Source organism: Macaca thibetana, chromosome 2, assembly GCF_024542745.1.
Source record: "Macaca thibetana thibetana isolate TM-01 chromosome 2, ASM2454274v1, whole genome shotgun sequence".
Classification (NCBI taxonomy): Eukaryota; Metazoa; Chordata; class Mammalia; order Primates; family Cercopithecidae; genus Macaca; species Macaca thibetana.
In genome coordinates this window covers 143,581,590-143,600,118 of record NC_065579.1, presented here as the reverse complement: position 1 = coordinate 143,600,118, position 18,529 = coordinate 143,581,590, and the positions used below count along the sequence as shown (strand labels likewise).

Below are 18,529 nucleotides of genomic sequence, written 5' to 3'. Positions count from 1 at the left end.
TGTGCACTGCACACCCCAGGTGGCACCATACATAGACCAAAAGGTGAAGGAGTTGCTCTTGTGATTGTACAATGCACAGCCTGCACATCCAGACCTGGTATCCCCTCACATAATTCACTACAAATTCCTGATCCAGAAGTCAAGAAGTCTGGGTTTGGACACTGATTTCTCCAGTAACTTACCAAGAGATCTTATGCAAGCCCCATTTCCTCTCTGTGCCAGTTTCCTCTTCTGTAACAGGACTTGTGTCTGAAGTTTCCTCCAGCTATAAAATTCTGTGATTCTACAGAGGCAGATTTCAATTTTTGAAGGGCTGTCATACAAAAGATGAAATCAGCTCCCTCACCTGGCTTGAGAGAGAAGAACCATGAGTTGGGGAGGGATTTAGAGAGGAACAGTATATGCCTCAGTCAGAAAGAAACTCTTCTTCATGATCAGAGTACCCAGCACCCAATGAGGCAGCACTGGGAGTGATGGGTTCCCTGTGGCTGGAGGATTTCAAGTACACTGGGTAAGCACCTGTTAGAGGTGGGCAGTCTCTTCGAGCACGGAGAGTTTATTGTTGCAAAGCTTGGTTCTGCTTTCCTCAGTGCTAGGAGGCACTCAGCTGGGGCCAGGTCTGGTCCACCCCTGCGGATAGTTATTAATGCAATAACCTTGTCGGCTCTGCCTCTCTACCCTTCTTGCAGCTCACACAAGTCCACATTCTCCAAATTAAACTCGGTCCCTCGGGCCGTGCGGGTGTTTACCTTTGCTCTGACAAACAAATCTTTTCATCCTAGAAAGAACTAATAAATTAATAGCCTTACCCAGACCCGGGGTAGGGAGAAGATGGAGCTAGGATGGGAAACCATGCAAAATACTCAAGAGAATTATCCATACAAACACTTCTAGCAGCTCTACTCCAACAACAGCTAATGCTAATTGCAAATCATCCTTATCTAGGCCAGACTGCGGGTCCCCTAGGAATTCCTAGCAACAACAGCTGTGTAGGACTGGTTTAAGTTTCTGCACATGAGGGAAAAGAATCACAGGGTTTCTTTTAAAATCACAACCATTTGTTTTTTCGTTAATTCAGATCAGGTGACCCCAAACAGTGTAGATGGTTGAGGGTGAATTGCATTGCCTTTAAGTTGCGACCACAATTCCATGAGGAATGGCAAGATTTGGCAATTATCCACTAGGGATGATCAATGAGGTGCATTCAGTCAGTCTTGGGAAGGTGGGGTCAGAACACCCCCACTGTTGTTCAAAACACTTCAGTGTTTTGCTCTCACTTCCAACATGAATCAATATTTAAAAAACCAGCTTGGATGTAGCTCTTAAAGACTTCCAATCAGAAATTTAGCTCAGGGCACTGTCAGAGTCACTCAAATCAGAGCGATTCCATTTCGAGTGAGGGCTAGGAAAATGAGGCTGATAACTTGCTGTGCTGCATTCCCAAAAAGTTAGACATTCCTAGCCTCTAGATGTTTATAGTTAAGGGAACAAATTAATAATGTTTACTAAACAGACCCAGACTTGGGAGTTTCCAGATATTCTGATGTCTGGAGAACAAAGGCATTCCTAATTTTGCTTTAAAAATTATTTTGCTTTAAAAATAGTATTAATTCTTCACACCTGTAATCCCAGCACTTTGGGAGGCTGAGGCAGGGGGATCACAAGGTCAGGACATCAAGACCATCCTGGCTAACACGGTGGAACCCCATCTCTATTAAAAATACAAAAAATTAGCTGGGCATGGTGGCGGGAGCTTGTAGTCCCAGCTACTTGGGGGGGCTGAGGCAGGAGAATGGCGTGAACCCAGGAGGTGGAGCTTGCAGTGAGCCAAGTTGGCACAACTGCACTCCAGCCTGGGTGACAGTGCAAGACTGTCTCAAAAAAGAAATAATAATATTAATTCTTGCAAAATATAGTAATTAAGAAAATTAATGCTTTATGACAAACCCTTGCAGCAGAGCACATCTCCTGAAAATCTTTTTTTAATCATATATATATATATATATATATATGCATGCATTGTACCTAGGGTGGTCGCGTTTCTCCTCTTATGTTCAGGAACGCCCTTCTCTATCCATGAAGTAGCTGTACTTTCATTACTTTCTTAATAAACTTACTTTTACTTTAAACTGCAGACTTGCCTTGGATTCTTTCTTGCATGAGATCCAAGAACCCTCTCTTGGGATCTGGATCGAGGCCCCTTTCCTATAACATATTTCTCGTGACCACAGAAGGGCACAAAAATTGCTGATTGAGATTTGGTATTTAATAGCTATGAGCAATAAGATTAGATAGATGTTTTTTGTTTTGTTTTGTTTTTTTGAGATGAAGTCTTGCTTTGTTGCCCAGGCTGGAGTGCAGTGGCATGGCTCACTGCAACCTCCAACTCCCGGGTTCAAGCAATTCTCCTACCTCAGCCTCCCAAGTAGCTGGGATTACAGGTACCCACTACCACACCTAGCTAAGTTTTGTATTTTAGTAGAGATAGGGTTTTGCCATGTTGGCCAGGCTGGTCTCAAATACCTGGCCTCGAGTGATCCACCCAACTTGGCCTCCCAAAGTGCTGGGATTACACATGTGAGCAACCATGCCTGGCAAATGTGTTTATGTTTTGTTGCTGCTATGCCAACTAAATGTGATTGAGAAGCACTAGGATGGAAATCAGGGGACTTTTCTCCTTGCTGTTTTGTTTCATTTTGCACACTAAAAAAACAAAACAAAACACTTATTTCCTTTCTTGGATTTGGGCAAACTGGCTTTGCTCATCTGCTATTGCCCAGAATCTGCTTGCTCTGCTTATTTCCATCTAAATCCTCTTCATTTCCTTGCCTTATTCAATATTTTTTTGTGTTGGAGTCCATGTTGTGGTTTATCTAAGAGTCACAGCTCGGTTATACATTTATTTGTTATTTGGATAATGTGCATCATGTTTGATGAGAGGAAAGGAAGAAAAAGAATTAGACATACTAGATGATCCTTTGATGCAAGCCCCCCTGATTCAGTGGGCATTTTTGGGTGGAGCAGAACCTCCTTCTGTCAGCTCTGAAGGTTCAGATGCGTTGGTCATTTCTCCTTCTAGTCCACCTGAAAGCTGTATTGAGAACCCTTCATCCCATCCTTCTTACCCGTCTAGTCCCACTCTGTACCCACCACTCCCTGAGGAACTTAGCCCAGCAAGTACCACTCATAGTGGAGCCTCCTATCAACCTCCAACAGGAAACCTTTGTCCACTTAACGAGGTGGCGAATGGGGAAGAAGGCACTGTGAGAGTACATATCCCCTTTTCTGCCTGATGTGGCTCTATATAAAGAGAAGTTTGGTCTTTTCTCTGAAGATCCAGGAAAATTCATAGATGAGTTTGAGAAATTAACTCCAACCTATAGTTTAACTTGGCAGGATTTTCATGTTTTGTTGTTTCTGTGTTGTACAGTGGAAGAGAAACAACGTGTTTTGGGGACAGCTAGGGCCCAGGCAGATAAGGAATTGGCTCACAACCCAAACCATTATGTATATCAGGCAGGAGGTATAGCAGTTCCAGATCAAGATCCAGAGTGGAAGTATCAAAGGGCCAGTGAGGACTTGGGGAAGAGAGCTCATATGGTCACTTGTTTATTGGAAGGGATGAAGAAATATATGAAAAAGCCTGTTAACTATGCAAAGGTTAAGGAAGTTTCTCAGGGTAAAGATGAGAATCCAGCTTTGTTTCAAAAGCATTTAGTTGAGGCAATCAGGAAATATACTAACACTGATTCTGCTCCAAAGCAAGGACAAACCCTTTTGGGAGAACATTTTATAACCCAGTCTGCCCCTGATATCTGTAGGAAACTACAAAAAGCAGCTATGGGTCCCCAAACTCCTATGGAACAGCTTTTGGATTTGGCATTTTTAGTTTTTAATAACAGGGACAAACCAGAGGAAGCAGAAAGAATAAAATGGACCTCCCCCAAGGTGCAGCTCTTGGCTGCAGCCTTCAGCTACAGATTAGGGATTCCTGGGCTGGAGCTGATGGGGCTGCCCTCCTGACTCTTGGCCTGAACAAGGGAAGCTGAAAGGTGGGAAGCCCAAAGCTGGACGTCTGAGTCACCGTGCCTTGTGCATAAATCAGTGTGCACCCTGTAAGAAAAGCGGTCATTGGAAGAGGGATTGCCCAGCACTCCAGAGGGAGCCATTGGCACCTGAATCAATAATGGCCAAAATAGCCAGACAAACCCAAGAGTGACAGGGGTCCAAGGCCTTCTGCCACAGTTCCTGTCAGACAACTAGCCAAATCTCTGGAGAAGCCTCGGTAACCTTTGATGTGGCAGGTAAGAATATTAACTTCCTTCTGGACTGCTTACTCTGTTTTGGCCCATTATAATGGGCCTCTGTCACCCAAAAACTGTATGGTCACAGGGTAGATGGACAAGCCCATAGACACCATTTGACCTATCCTTTAAGCTGTTCTTCAGAGACTTTGGTTTTCTCACATGCCTTTCTTATCATGCCTGAGTGCCCCACCCCTTCGTTGGGAGGCGATTTGATGACTCAGCTGCAGACAGTGGTATCTTTCGGAAATCACAAGGCAGACACAAGGAACTCCTCCTCCTCCTTTCCTGTGATAAGGGAGGAAAGTCAATAGGGGACGTATCTACTTTACCTATTGGAGTAATCTCCCAAGTAGATCCTACAGTATGGGACGCTATTATATGTTTCCCCAGTTTACATCCAACTTAAGCCTAGTGTCCCATACCCCTGGAAGAGACAATACCCCTTAAAGCCAGAGGCACAAAGAGAGGTCCAACCATTAATAGCTAAGTTTTTGCAGTTTGGGTTGCTAAGGCCCTGTAAGTCTCCTTGTAATACGCCAGTCTTACCAGTTATAAAGTCAAAGCCAAATAGAGACTCTAAATTTGTTCAAGATCTTCAAATTGTCAATGAGGCTGTCATTCCCATACATCCTATAGTGCCCACTCCCTACCTGCCATTAGCCAAGGTCCTTGGGAATGCCAAGATCTTAAGGATGCCTTTTTTTCCCCATTCCAGTACACCTGATTCACAATTCATTAAGTGGACTGATCCTGATAGTCATTTAGTTTTTCAATTAATTTGAACAGTTCTTCCTTAGGGTTTTAGGGACAATCCTCATCCATTTGGAAATGCACTGGCTAGAGAATTAAAGATGTTACAATTAAATAAGGGCAGTATTATTCAATATGTAGATAATCTGCTGATTGTTAGCCCAACCAAAAGAAACTCAAATGAAAATACCACCATGTTGCTAAATTTTCTGGGAGCTAATGGGTATAAGGTTTAGAGACATAAAGCCCAGATTTCAACTCAAGAGGTTAAACACTTACGATATGTCCTAACCCCTGGCACCTGGGCAATAGCGTCAGAATGAAGGGAAGCTACCTTGGACATTCCAGAACCCCAAACTAAAAAGCAGCTGTGGGCTTTCCTAGGGATGGCAGAATTCTGCCATTTATGGGTGGCTGGATGTGGGCATATAGCCAAACCTTTATATGAGGCTCTAAAAGGAGCAGATGTAAATCCTTTTGAACAGGATAATAACTGTAAACAGGCTTTTAATGCTCTCAAGGAGAAACTGGGATCAGCTCCAGCCCAGGAATCCCTAATCTTGTTAAGCCATTTTTCCTTTATGTGCGTAAAAAACAAGGAAGCACCCTAGGTGTCCTTGTACAGAAGTTAGGAGATATTCCCTGACCAGTGGCATATTTTTCTAAGCAATTAAACCATGTCCCTTTGGGATGGCCTGGATGCCTCAGGGAAGTGGTAGCAACTGCTCTTTTAGCAGATGAAGCCAATAAACTGGTTTTAGGACAACATCTGGATGTTTTAACCCCACACTAAGTACAAGGAGTCCTAGAAGCTAAAGGACACCAGAAGATGACGGGGGACGTTTATTAAAATATCAGGCTTCGTTGCTAGGCACTCCTAATATAATACTTAAAGTATGCCAAACTTTGAATCCACCTACCTATTTGAATCCACCTACCTATTTGAATCCACCTACCCTAGATCATTCTTGTATACAAGTTATGGAGAGAGTTTACTTCACCATCTGGATTTAAAGGATGAGCCTCTAGATAATCCTGAGGTAGAATGGTTTACAGATAGAAGTAGCTTTGTGCACTAGGGAAACAGGAAAGCTGGGTATGCTGTTGTCAGTCAACATGAGGTAATTGAATCCCGGGCCTTACCAGCTTCTACCTCAGCTCAAAATGCAGAATTAATAGCTATTACTAGAGCCCTGCAATCGGGAAAGGAATTAAGAATTAACACACTGATTCTAAGTATACCTTTCTGGTACTTCATGTTCATGCTGCTACCTGGAAGGAACGGGGACTCCTAACTGCTAAGGGTTCCCCTATAAAACATCATTTAAAAATTCTGAATCTGTTGAATGCTATTTTGCTGCCCAAGAAAGTAGCTGTAATCCATTGCAGAGGACATCAAAAAGGAGACTCTAGTGTGGCTAAGGGAAACTCCTTTGCAGACGCAGCTGCTAAGGCAGTAGTGTTAAAGGAGCCAGTTGAACTTGTCGGCATGTTAGTGCCCTCAGCCATGGTAATGACAGAACTCATACGCTAAAGAGGAATGACAATGGGCTAAAGGTCAGGGTTTAATTTTCAAGATCCTTTTGTCTGGCTTATCAATAACAACAAACTGTTAATATCAGGTGCTAATCAGTGGAAAACAGTTAAGCATTTGCATGACTTTACTCATTTGGGAAGAGATTCCCTGTGTCAATTCATGTCTCAGCTTTTTATAACAAAAGGCTTACTTAAAATAGTAAAGCAGGTAACTCAGGCCTGTGAATTCTGTGCCCAGAATAACCCAAATAACCAATCTTTATCTCCTCCTCTAGTAAGGCCTGTTCAGCGTAGGGCAACATACCCTGGTAAAGACTGGCAAATAAATTATACTCAAATGCCCCCATGTAAAGGGTTTAAATATTTATTAGTATTTGTTGACACTTTTACCGGTGGGATTGAGGCTTTTCCTACCCAGTCTGAAAGGTCAATTGAGGTTTCTAAACTCCTGCTAAAGGAAATAATTCCTAGACTTGGGCTGCCTAAGAGCTTACAGAGTGATAATGGTCCATCTTTCACAGCAACAATTACCCAAAACATATTTTCAGCCTTAGAAATTCAATACCACCTTCACTTGGAGTGGAGGCCACAGTCTTCAGGGAAAGTAGAAAGAGCTAATCAAACTCTAAAAAGAACTCTTGAGGACTAAATTGCAGCTCTGGACAGAGCAGCATACAGGCTTGCATTGTGAATTTTAGCTCCAGATCTACTGCAAGAACAAACCAGCAATCCTGAGAGCACCCACAGTCCCTCTGAAGGAAGCACTGCTCCTGCAGGACCTGGGAGACACCCCAAATCCTGTGAGTGCCCCAACTGCAGAAGTGGGAAAGGGAGACGCCCCTCTCCCGAACACACACCCCCACTGGAGAAGCTGAAGTTCTGTTTGTGGGAGAAGTTTCCGACTTTACCTGGAGCTGAGTCAAGTTAGAGAGCTGAGCAAAATACAGGGGTAGAGGAAGCAGCAGAAAGGTCCTAGGAGCTCACTGGTCCCCAAACAGCCCATTCCTGCCTGACACCACAGGGATCCATCGGAAGGGTGGCCAGAGGAGCAGGGGCTAAAACTCCGCAGGGAGAAGGAATTCTCTAGCTGAGCTTTGTAACAATTTGAACAGGGCAAGAAGCCTCCTGACAAGAACTTGGGGGAGGGCGCGAACCTGGCAGACTTCACAGGCAGGGGGAAGAACTAAAGCCCTTTCTCTCTCGGCTGGGAGGCGGAAAGCTTCTGGCCAGTTTTCATGCCCGTTTTGCCCTCTGCCTGGAAACAGACTCGGGGCCGTTGGGGGACACACAGTGAGAGTGAGACTGGCCCTTCTGTTTGCTTGGGAGCTGTGCGAGTCTTGTCATTGCTGGCTTTCCCCCACTTCTCTGACAATCTGCATGACTAAGCAGAGGCAGCCATAATCCTCCTAGGTACACAACTTCAGTGACCTGGGAATCTCACTTCCATCCCCCACAGCAGCCACAGCAAGACCTGCCCAAGGAGAATGTGACCTCAGACACCTCTAGCCCCACCCCCACCTGATGGTCCTTTCCTATCCACCCTGGTAGCAGAAGACAAAGGGCATTTAAGGAAAGCAGCACCTCCTGGCAGGAGGCCAACCAGCATAAAAATAGAGCATTAAAACACCAAAGCTGAGGACCCTCATGGAGTCCATTGTATCCTCTGCAACCTCCACCAGAACATGCACTGGTATCCATGGCTGAGAGCCCCATAGATGGTTCACATCACAGGACTCTTTGTAGACAACCCCCAATACCAGCCCAGAGCTAGGTAGACTTGCTGGGTGGCTAGACCCAGAAGAGAGAGAACAATCACTGCAGTTCAGCTCACAGGAAGCCACATCCACAGAAAAAGAGGGAGACTCCTACATCAAGGGAACACCCCATGGGACAAAAAAAGTCTGAACAACACTCTTCAGCCCTAGACCTTCCCTCTGACAGAGCCTACTCAAATAAGAAGGAACCAGAAAACCAACCCTGGTAATATGACAAAATAAGGCTCTTCAACACCACCCAAAAATCACACTAGTTCACCAGCAATGGACCCAAACCAAGAGGAAATCCCTGATTTACCTGAAAAAGAATTCAGGAGGTTAGTTATTAATCTAATCAGGGAGACACCAGAGAAAGGTGAAGCCCAATGTGAGGAAATCCTAAAAATGATACAAGAAGTGAAGGGAAAAATATTCAAGGAAATAGATAGCTTGAAGAAAAAAATTAAAAAGTAAGGAAATTTTGGACACACTTTTACAAAAGTGAAATGCTCTGGAAAGTCTCAGCCATAGAATTGAACAAGTAGAAGAAATAAATTCAGAGCTTGAAGACAAGGTGTTCAAATTAACCCAATCTAACAAAGACAAAGAAAAAAGAATAAGAAAATATGAACAAAGCCTCCAAGAAGTCTGGGATTATGTTAAATGACCAAACCTAAGAATAATTGGTGTTCCAGAAGAAGAAGACCATTCTAAAAGCTTGGAAAACATATTTGGGGGAATAATCGAGGAAAACTTCCCCAGCCTTGCTAGAGACCTAGACATGCAAATACCAGAAGCACAAAGAAAACCCAGGAAATTCATAGCAAAAAGATCTTCACCTAGGCACACTGTCATCAGGTTACCCAAAGTTAAGATGAAGGAGAGAACCTTAAGAGATGTGAGATAAAAGCACCCAGGTAGCCCATAAAGGAAAACCTATCAGGTTAACAGAAGATTTCTCATCAGAAAGCCTACAAGCTAGAAGGGATTGGGGCCCTATCTTCAGTCACCTCAAACAAAACAATTGCCAGCTAAGAATTTTGTATCTAGCAAAACTAAGCATCATATATGAAGGAAAGATACAGTCACTTTCAGACAAACAAATGCTGAGAGAATTTGCCATTACCAAACCTCCACTACAAGAGCTGCTAAAAGGAACTCTAAAACTTGAAACAAATCCTGAAAACACATCAAAAGAGAACCTTTTTAAAGCATAAATCACACAGGACCTATAAAACAAAAATATAAGTTAAAAAAACAAAAACAAAACAACAAAAACAAATTACACAGGTAACAAAGAGCAAGATGAATGCAATGGTACATCACATTTCAATACTAACATTAAATGTAAATGGCCAAAACGCTCCACTCAAAAGATACAGAACCACAGAATGGATAAGAACTCACCAACCATCTACTGCCTTCAGGAGACTCACCTAACACACAAGGACTCACGTAAACTTAAAGTACAGGCGTGGAAAAAGGCATTTAATGCAAATGGATACCCAAAGCGAGCAGGATAGCTATTCTTATATCAAACAAAACAAACTTTAAAGCAACAGCAGTTAAAAGAGACAAAGACCTGGAAAATCGGGTAACTCCCACCCTAATACTGCGCTTTACCAAGGGTCTTAGCAAACGGCACACCAGGAGATTATATCCCACACCTGGCCCAGAGGGTCCCACGCCCACGGAGCCTCCCTCATTGCTAGCACAGCAGTCTGAGATCTAATTGCAAGGGGTCAGTGAGGCTGGGGGAGGGGCGCCCGCCATTGCTGAGGCTTAAGGAGGTAAACAAAGCCGCCGGGAAGTTCAACCTTGGTGGAGCCCACCACAGCTCAAGGAGGCCAGCCTGCCTCTGTAGACTCCTCCTCTGGGGACAGGGCATAGCTAAACAAAAAGCAGCAGAAACCTCAGCAGAGGTAAATGTCCCTGTCTCACAGCTTTGAAGAGAGCAGTGGATCTCCGAGCACAGAGGCTGAGATCTGAGAATGGACAGACTGCCTGCTCAAGTGGGTCCCTGACCCCTGAGTAGCCTAACTGGGAGACATCCCCCACTAGGTGCAGACTGACACCTCACACCTCACACAGTGGGATACACCCCTGAGACGAAGCTTCCAGAGCAAGGATCAGACAGCAATGCTCGCTGTTCAGCAATATTCTATCTTCTGCAGCCTCTGCTGCCGATACCCAGGCAAACATGGTCTGGAATGGACCTCAAGCAAACTCCAACAGACCTACAGCTGAGGGTCCTGACTGTTAGAAGGAAAACTAACAAATAGAAAGGACACCCACACCAAAACCCCATCAGTATGTCACCATCATCAAAGACCAAAGGCAGATAAAACCACAAAGATGGGGAAAAAGCAGTGCAGAAAAGCTGGAAATTCAAAAAATCAGAGTGCATCTCCCCCTCCAAAGGAACGCAGCTCATCGCCAGCAACGTAACAAAGCTGGATGGAGAATGACTTTGATGAATTGAGGGAAGAAGGCTTCAGTCGATCAAACTTCTCAGAGCTAAAGGAGGAACTATGTAACCAGCGCAAAGAAACTAAAAATCTTGAAAAAGGAATGGATGAATTGATAACTAGAATAATCAATGCAGAGAAGACCTTAAAAGAACTGATAGAGATGAAAACCATAACACAAGAACTATGTGACAAATGCACAAGCTTCAGTAAACAACTCAATCAACTGGAAGAAAGAGTATCAGTGATTGAGGATCAAATGAATGAAATGAAGTGAGAAGAGAAGCATAGAGAAAAAAAGAGTAAAAAGAAATGAACAAAGCCTCCAAGAAATATGGGATTATGTGAAAAGACCAAGTCTACCTCTGATTGGTGTGCCTGAAAGTGACGGGGAAAATGGAACCAAGCTAGAAAACACTCTGCGGGATATCATCCAGGAGAACTTCCCCAACCTAGTAAGGCAGGCCAACATTCAAATTCAGGAAATATAGAGAACGCCACAAAGATAATCCTCGAGAAGAGCAACTCCAAGGCACATAATTGTCAGATTCACCAAAGTTGAAATGAAGGAAAAAATGTTAAGGGCAGCCAGAGAGAAAGGTCAGGTTACCCACAAAGGCAAGCCCATCAGACTAACAGCAGATCTCTCGGCAGAAACTCTCCAAGCCAGAAGAGAGTGGGGGCCAATATTCAACATTCTTAAAGAAAAGAATTTTCAACCCAGAATTTCATATCCAGCCAAACTAAGTTTCATAAATGAAGGAGAAATAAAATCCTTTACAGACAAGCAAATGCTTAGAGATTTTGTCACCACCAGGCCTGCCCTACAAGAGATCCTGAAGGAAGCACTAAACATGGAAAGGAACAACTGGTACTAGCCATTGCAAAAACATGCCAAAATGTAAAGACCATCAATGCTAGGAAGAAACTGCATCAACTAACGAGCAAAATAACCAGCTAATATCATGACAGGATCAAGTTCACACATAACAATATTAACCTTAAATGTAAATGGACTAAATGCTCCAATTAAAAGACACAGACTGGCAAATTGGATAGAGTCAAGACCCATCCGTTTGCTGTATTCAGGAGACCCATCTCACTTGCAGAGACACACATAGGCTCAAAATAAAGGGATGAAGGAAGATCTACCAAGCAAATGGAAAACAAAACAAAACAAAAAAAAAGCAGGGGTTGCAATCCTAGTCTCTGATAAAACAGACTTTAAACCATCAAAGATCAAAAGAGACAAAGAAGGCCATTACATAATGGTAAAGGGATCAATTCATCAGGAAGAGCTAACTATCCTAAATATATATGCACCCAATACGGGAGCACCCAGATTCATAATGCAAGTCCTTAGAGACTTATAAAGAGACTTAGACTCCCATACAATAATAATGGGAGACTTTAACACCCACTGTCAACATTAGACAGATCAACGAGAGAGAAAGTTAACAAGGATATCCAGGAATTGATTTCAACTCTGCACCAAGCGGACCTAATAGACATCTACAGAACTCTCCACCCCAAATCAACAGAATATACATTCTTCTAAGCACCACATCGCACTTATTCCAAAATCGACCACATAATTGGAAGTAAAGCACTCCTTAGCAAATGTAAGAGAACAGAAATTGCAACAAACTGTCTCTCAGACCACAGTGCAATCAAACTAGAACTCAGGACTAAGAAACTCAATCAAAACCGCTCAACTACATGGAAACTGAACAACTTGCTCCTGTATGACTACTGGGTACATAACAAAATGAAGGCAGAAATAAAGATGTTCTTTGAAATCAATGAGAACAAAGATACAACATACCACAATCTCTGGGACACATTTAAAGCAGTGTGTAGAGGAAAATTTATAGCACTAAATGCCCACAAGAGAAAGCTGGAAAGATCTAAAATTGACACCCTAACATCACAATTAAAAGAACTAGAGAAGCAAGAGCAAACACATTCAAAAGCTAGCAGAAGGCAAGAAATAACTAAGATCAGAGCAGAACTGTAGGAGATAGAGACACAAAAAACCCTCCAAAAAATCAATGAATCCAGGAGCTGGTTTTTTGAAAGATCAACAAAATTGATAGACCACTAGCAAGACTAATAAAGCAGAAAAGAGAGAAGAATCAAATAGATGCAATAAAAACTGATAAAAGGGATATCACCACCGACCCCACAAAAATACAAACTACCATCAGAGAATACTACAAACACCTCTATGCAAATAAACTAGAAAACCTAGAGGAAATGGGTAATTTCCTGGACACTTACACTCTCCCAAGACTAAACCAGGAAGAAGTTGAATCCCTGAATAGACCAATAGAAGGCTGTGAAATTGAGGCAATAATTAATAGTCTACCAACCAAAAAAAAAGTCCAGGACCAGACAGATTCACAGCCGAATTCTACCAGAGGTACAAGGAGGAGTTGGTACCATTCCTTCTGAAACTATTCCAATCAATAGAAAAAGAGGGAATCCTCCCTAACTCACCCTTTTATGAGGCCAGCATCATCTTGACCAAGGCCTGACAGAGATACAACAAAAAAAGAGAATTTTAGACCAATATCCCTGATTAACATCGATGCAAAAATCCTCAATAAAATACTGGCACACTGAATCCAGCAGCACATCAAAAAGCTTATCCATCATGATCAAGTGAGCTTAATCCCTGGGATGCAAGGCTGGTTCAACATTACAAATCAATAAACGTAATCCAGCATATAAACAGAACCAAAGAAAAAAACCACATGATTATCTCAATAGATGCAGAAAAGGCCTTTGACAAAATTCAACAGCGCTTCATGCTAAAAACTCTCAATAAATTCGGTATTGATGGAATGTATCTCAAAATAATAAGAGCTATTTGTGACAAACCCACAGCCAATATCATACTGAATGGGCAAAAACTGGAAACATTCCCTTTGAAAACTGGCACAAGACAGGGATGCCCTCTCTCACCACTCCTATTCAACATAGTGTTGGAAGTTCTGGCTAGGGCAATCAGGCAAGAGAAAGAAATCAAGGGTATTCAGTTAGGAAAAGAAGTCAAATTGTCCCTGTTTGCAGGTGATATGATTGTATATTTAGAAAACCCCATCATCTTAGCCCAAAATCTCCTTAAGCTGATAAGCAACTTCTGTGAAGTCTCAGGATACAAAATTAATGTGCAAAAATCACAAGCATTCTTATACACCAGTAACAGACAGAGAGCCAAATCATGAATGAACTCCCATTCACAATAGCTTCAAAGAGAATAAAATACCTAGGAATCCAACTTACAAGGGATGTAAAGGACCTCTTCAAGGAGAACTACAAACCAATGCTCAGTGAAATAAAAGAGGACACAAACAAATGGAAGAACATACCATGCTCATGGATAGGAAGAATCAATACTGTGAAAATGGCCATACTGTACAAGGTAATTTATAGATTCAATGCCATCCCCATTAAGCTACCAATGACTTTCTTCACAGAATTGGAAAAAACTGCTTTAAAGTTCATATGGAACCAAAAAAGACCCCACATTGCCAAGACAATCCTAAGCCAAAAGAACAAAGCTGGAGGCATCATGCTACCTGACTTCAAACTATACTACAAGGCTACAGTAACCAAAACAGCATGGTACTGGTACCAAAACAGAGATCTAGACCAACGGAACAGAACAGAGCCCTCAGAAGTAGTACCACACATCTACAGCCATCTGATCTTTGACAAACCTGACAAAAACAAGAAATGGGGAAAGGATTCCCTAGTTAATAAATGGTGCTGGGAAAATTGGCTAGCCATAAGTAGAAGGCTGAAACTGGATCCTTTCCTTACTCCTTATATGAAAATTAATTCAAGATGGATTAGAGACTTAAATGTTAGACCTAAAACCATAAAAACTCTAGAAGAAAACCTAGGTAATACCATTCAGGACGTAGGCATGGGCAAGGACTTCATGTCTAAAACACCAAAATCAATGGCAACAAAAGCCAGAATTGACAAATGGGATCTAATTAAACTAAAGAGCTTCTGCACAGCAAAAGAAACTACCATCAGAGTGAACAGGCAACCTACAGAATGGGAGAAAATTTTTGCAATCTACTCATCTGACGAAGGGCTAATATCCAGAACCTATAAAGAACTCAATCAAATTCGCAAGAAAAAAACAGACAACCCCATCAAAAAGTGGGCAAAGGATATGAACAGACACTTCTCAAATGAAGACATTCATACAGCCAACAGACACATGAAAAAATGCTCATCATCACTCGCCATCAGAGAAATGCAAATCAAAACCACAATGAGATACCATCTCATACCAGTTAGAATGGCAATCATTAAAAAATCAGGAAACAACAGGTGCTGGAGAGGATGTGGAGAAATAGGAACACTTTTACCTTGTTGGTGGGACTGTAGACTAGTTCAACCATTGTGAAAAACAGTGTGGCGATCCTCAAGGATCTAGAACTAGAAATACCATTTGACCCAGCCATCCCATTGCTGGGGATATACCCAAAGGATTATAAGTCATGTTGCTATAAAGACACATGCACACGTATGTTTATTGCAGCACCATTCACAACAGCAAACACTTGGAATCAACCCGAATGTCCATCAGTGACAGACTGGATTAAGAAAATGTGGCACATATACATTATGGAATACTATGCAGCCATAAAAAAGGATGAGTTCGTGTCCTTTGTAGGGACATGGATGCAGCTGGAAACCATCATTCTCAGCAAACTATCGCAAGAACAGAAAACCAAATACTGCCTGTTCTCACTCATAGGTGGGAACTGAACAATGACATCACTTGGACACAGTAAGGGGAACATCACACACCGGGTCCTATTGTTGGGGGGGAGGGAGGAATAGCATTAGGAGATATACCTAATGTAAATGACGAGTTAATGGGTGCAGCATACCAACATGGCACATGTATACATATGTAACAAACCTGCACGTTGTGCACATGTACCCTAGAACTTAAAGTATAATAAAAAAAAAAAAGAGAGACAAAGAGGGACATTATATAATGGTAAAAAGCCTTGTCCAACAGGAAAATATCACAATCATAACCATATATGCACCTAACACTGGAGCTCCCAAATTTATAAAACAATTACTAATAGACCTAAGAAATGAGATAGACAGCAACACAATAATAGTGGGGGACTTTAATACTCCACTGACAGCACTAGACAGGTCATCTAACAAAGAAACAATGGATTTAAACTATACCTTAGAACAAATGGACTTAACAAACATACAGAACATTTCATCCAACAACAGCATAATACACATTCTATTCAACAGCACATGAAACTTTCTCCAAGATGGACCACGTTATAGGCCATAAAATGAGCCTAAATAAATTTAAGAAATTTGAAATTATATCAAGCACTCTCTCAGACTACAGTGGAATAAACCTGGAAATCAACTCCAAAAGGAACCTTCAAAACCATGCAAATATATGGATATTAAATAACCTGCTCCTGAATGAGCACTGGGCCAAAAATGAAATCAAGATGGAAATTAAAAAATTCTTCGAACTGAATGACAATAATGACACAACCTATCAAAACCTCTGGGATACAGCTAAGGTGGTACTAAGAGGAGAGTTCATAGCCCTAAATGTCTACATGAAAAAGTCTAAAAGAGCACTGACAATCTAAAGTCACACCTCAAGTAAATAGAGAAACTAGAACAAACCAAACCCAAACCCAACAAAAGAAAGGAAATAACCAAGATCAGAGCAGAACTAAATGAAATTGGAACAAAAAAGTACAAAGAAAAGCACAAAAGATAAATGAAACAGAAAGCTGGTTCTTTGAAAAGATAAATAAAATTGATAGACCATTAGTAAGATTAAGGAAAGAAGAGAGAAAATCCAAATAACCTCACTAAGAAATGAAACAGGAGATATTAGAGCTGACACCACTGAAATACAACAGATCATTCAAGGCTACTATGAACACCTTAATACACATAAACTAGAAAACCTAGAAGAGATGGATGACTTTCTGGAAAAATACAACACTCCTAGCTTAAATCAGGAAGAATTAGATACCCTGAACAGACCAATAACAAGCAGCGAGATTGAAATGGTAATTTTAAAATTACCAACAAAAAAAAGGTCCAGGACCAGAAGGATTCACAGCAGAATTCTACCAGACATTCAAAGAATTGGTACCAATCTTTTTGACAGTATTCCACAAGATAGAGAAAGAAGGAACCCTCCCTAATTCATTCTATGAAGCCAGCATCACCCTAATACCAAAACCAGGAAAGGACACAACCAAGAAAGGAAACTACAGACCAATATCCTTGATGAACATCGATGCTAAAATCCTTAACAAAATACTAGCTAACTGAATCCAACAACATATCAAAAAAATAATTTACCATGATCAAGTGGGTTTCATATCAGGGATGCAAGGATGGTTTAACATATGCAAGTCAATAAATGTAATACACCACATGAACAGAAGTAAAAACAAAAATCACATGATCATCTCAATCGATGCAGAAAAACCATTCAACAAAATCCAGCATCCCTTTATGATTAAAACTCTCAGCAAAATCAGCATACAAGGGACATACCTTAATGTAATAAAAGCCATCTATGACAAACCCACAGCCAACATAATACTGAAAACAGAAAAGTTGAAAGCATTCCCCCTGAGAATGGGAAAAGAGAAGGATGCCCACTCTCACCACTCTTCTTTACAGTACTGGAAGTCCTAGCCAGACCAATCAGACAAGAGAAAGAAATAAAGGGCATTCAAATAGGCAAAAAGGAAGTCAAACTGTCACTGTTTGTGGATCATATGATTTTTTACCTTAAAAACCCTAAGGATTCCTCCAGAAAGCTCCTAGAGCTGATAAAAGAATCCTGCAAAGTTTCCAGATACAAGATTAATGTACACAAATCAGTAGCTCTTCTATACACCAACAGCGACCAAGTGGAGAATCAAATCAAGAACTCAACCCCTTTTACAGTAGCTGCAAAAATGATAAATAAATAAAATACTTTGGAATATACCTAACAAAGGAGTCGAAAGACCTCTATAAGGAAAACTACAAAACACTGCTGAAAGAAATCATAGACGACACAAACAAATGGAAACATATCCCATGCTCATGGATGGGTAGAATCAATATTGTGAAAATGACCATACTGCCAAAAGCAATCTACAGATTCAACACCATCCCCATCAAAATACCACCATCATTCTTCACAGGGTTACAAAAAAAATTCTGAAGTTCATATGGAACCAAAAAAGAGCCTGCATAGCCAAAGCAAGACTAAGTAAAAAGAAAAAATCTGGGGGCATCACATTACCTGATTTCAAGCTATATTACAAAGTCATAGTCACCAAAACGGCATGGTACTGGTACAAAAACAGGCACATAGATCAATGGAACAGAATAGAGAACCCAGAAATAAACCCAAAACTTACAGCCAACTGATCTTCAACAAAGCAAACAAAATCATAAAGTGGGGAGAGCACACCCTTTTCCACAAATGGTGCTGGGCTCTCACCTTATACAAAAAATTAACTCAAGATAAATTAAGGACTTAAACCTAAGACTTGAAACTGTAAAAATTCTAGAAGATAACATTGGAAAAACCTTTCTAGACATTGGCTTAGGTAAGGATTTCATGACCAAGAACCCAAAAGCAAATGCAATAAAAACAAAGACAAATAGCTGGGAC

The 18,529-nt window shown here is 41.4% G+C and overlaps 1 protein-coding gene across 3 annotated transcripts in view; it reads right to left on the bottom strand.

The window, feature by feature from the left end:
- Positions 1-7,672, bottom strand: part of LOC126949163 (putative protein TPRXL) — an 86,929-nt gene extending 79,257 nt beyond the window's left edge. For 2 of the 3 annotated variants that reach the window (XM_050781793.1, XM_050781792.1), the window contains exon 1: positions 183-384. The gene's annotated coding sequence lies outside the window, so the exon portion shown is untranslated. Of the gene's footprint in view, positions 1-182; positions 385-7,501 lie in introns of those variants that run through there. The other variant, XM_050781794.1, reaches the window with a different exon arrangement.
- Positions 7,673-18,529: the final 10,857 nt, after the last annotated feature.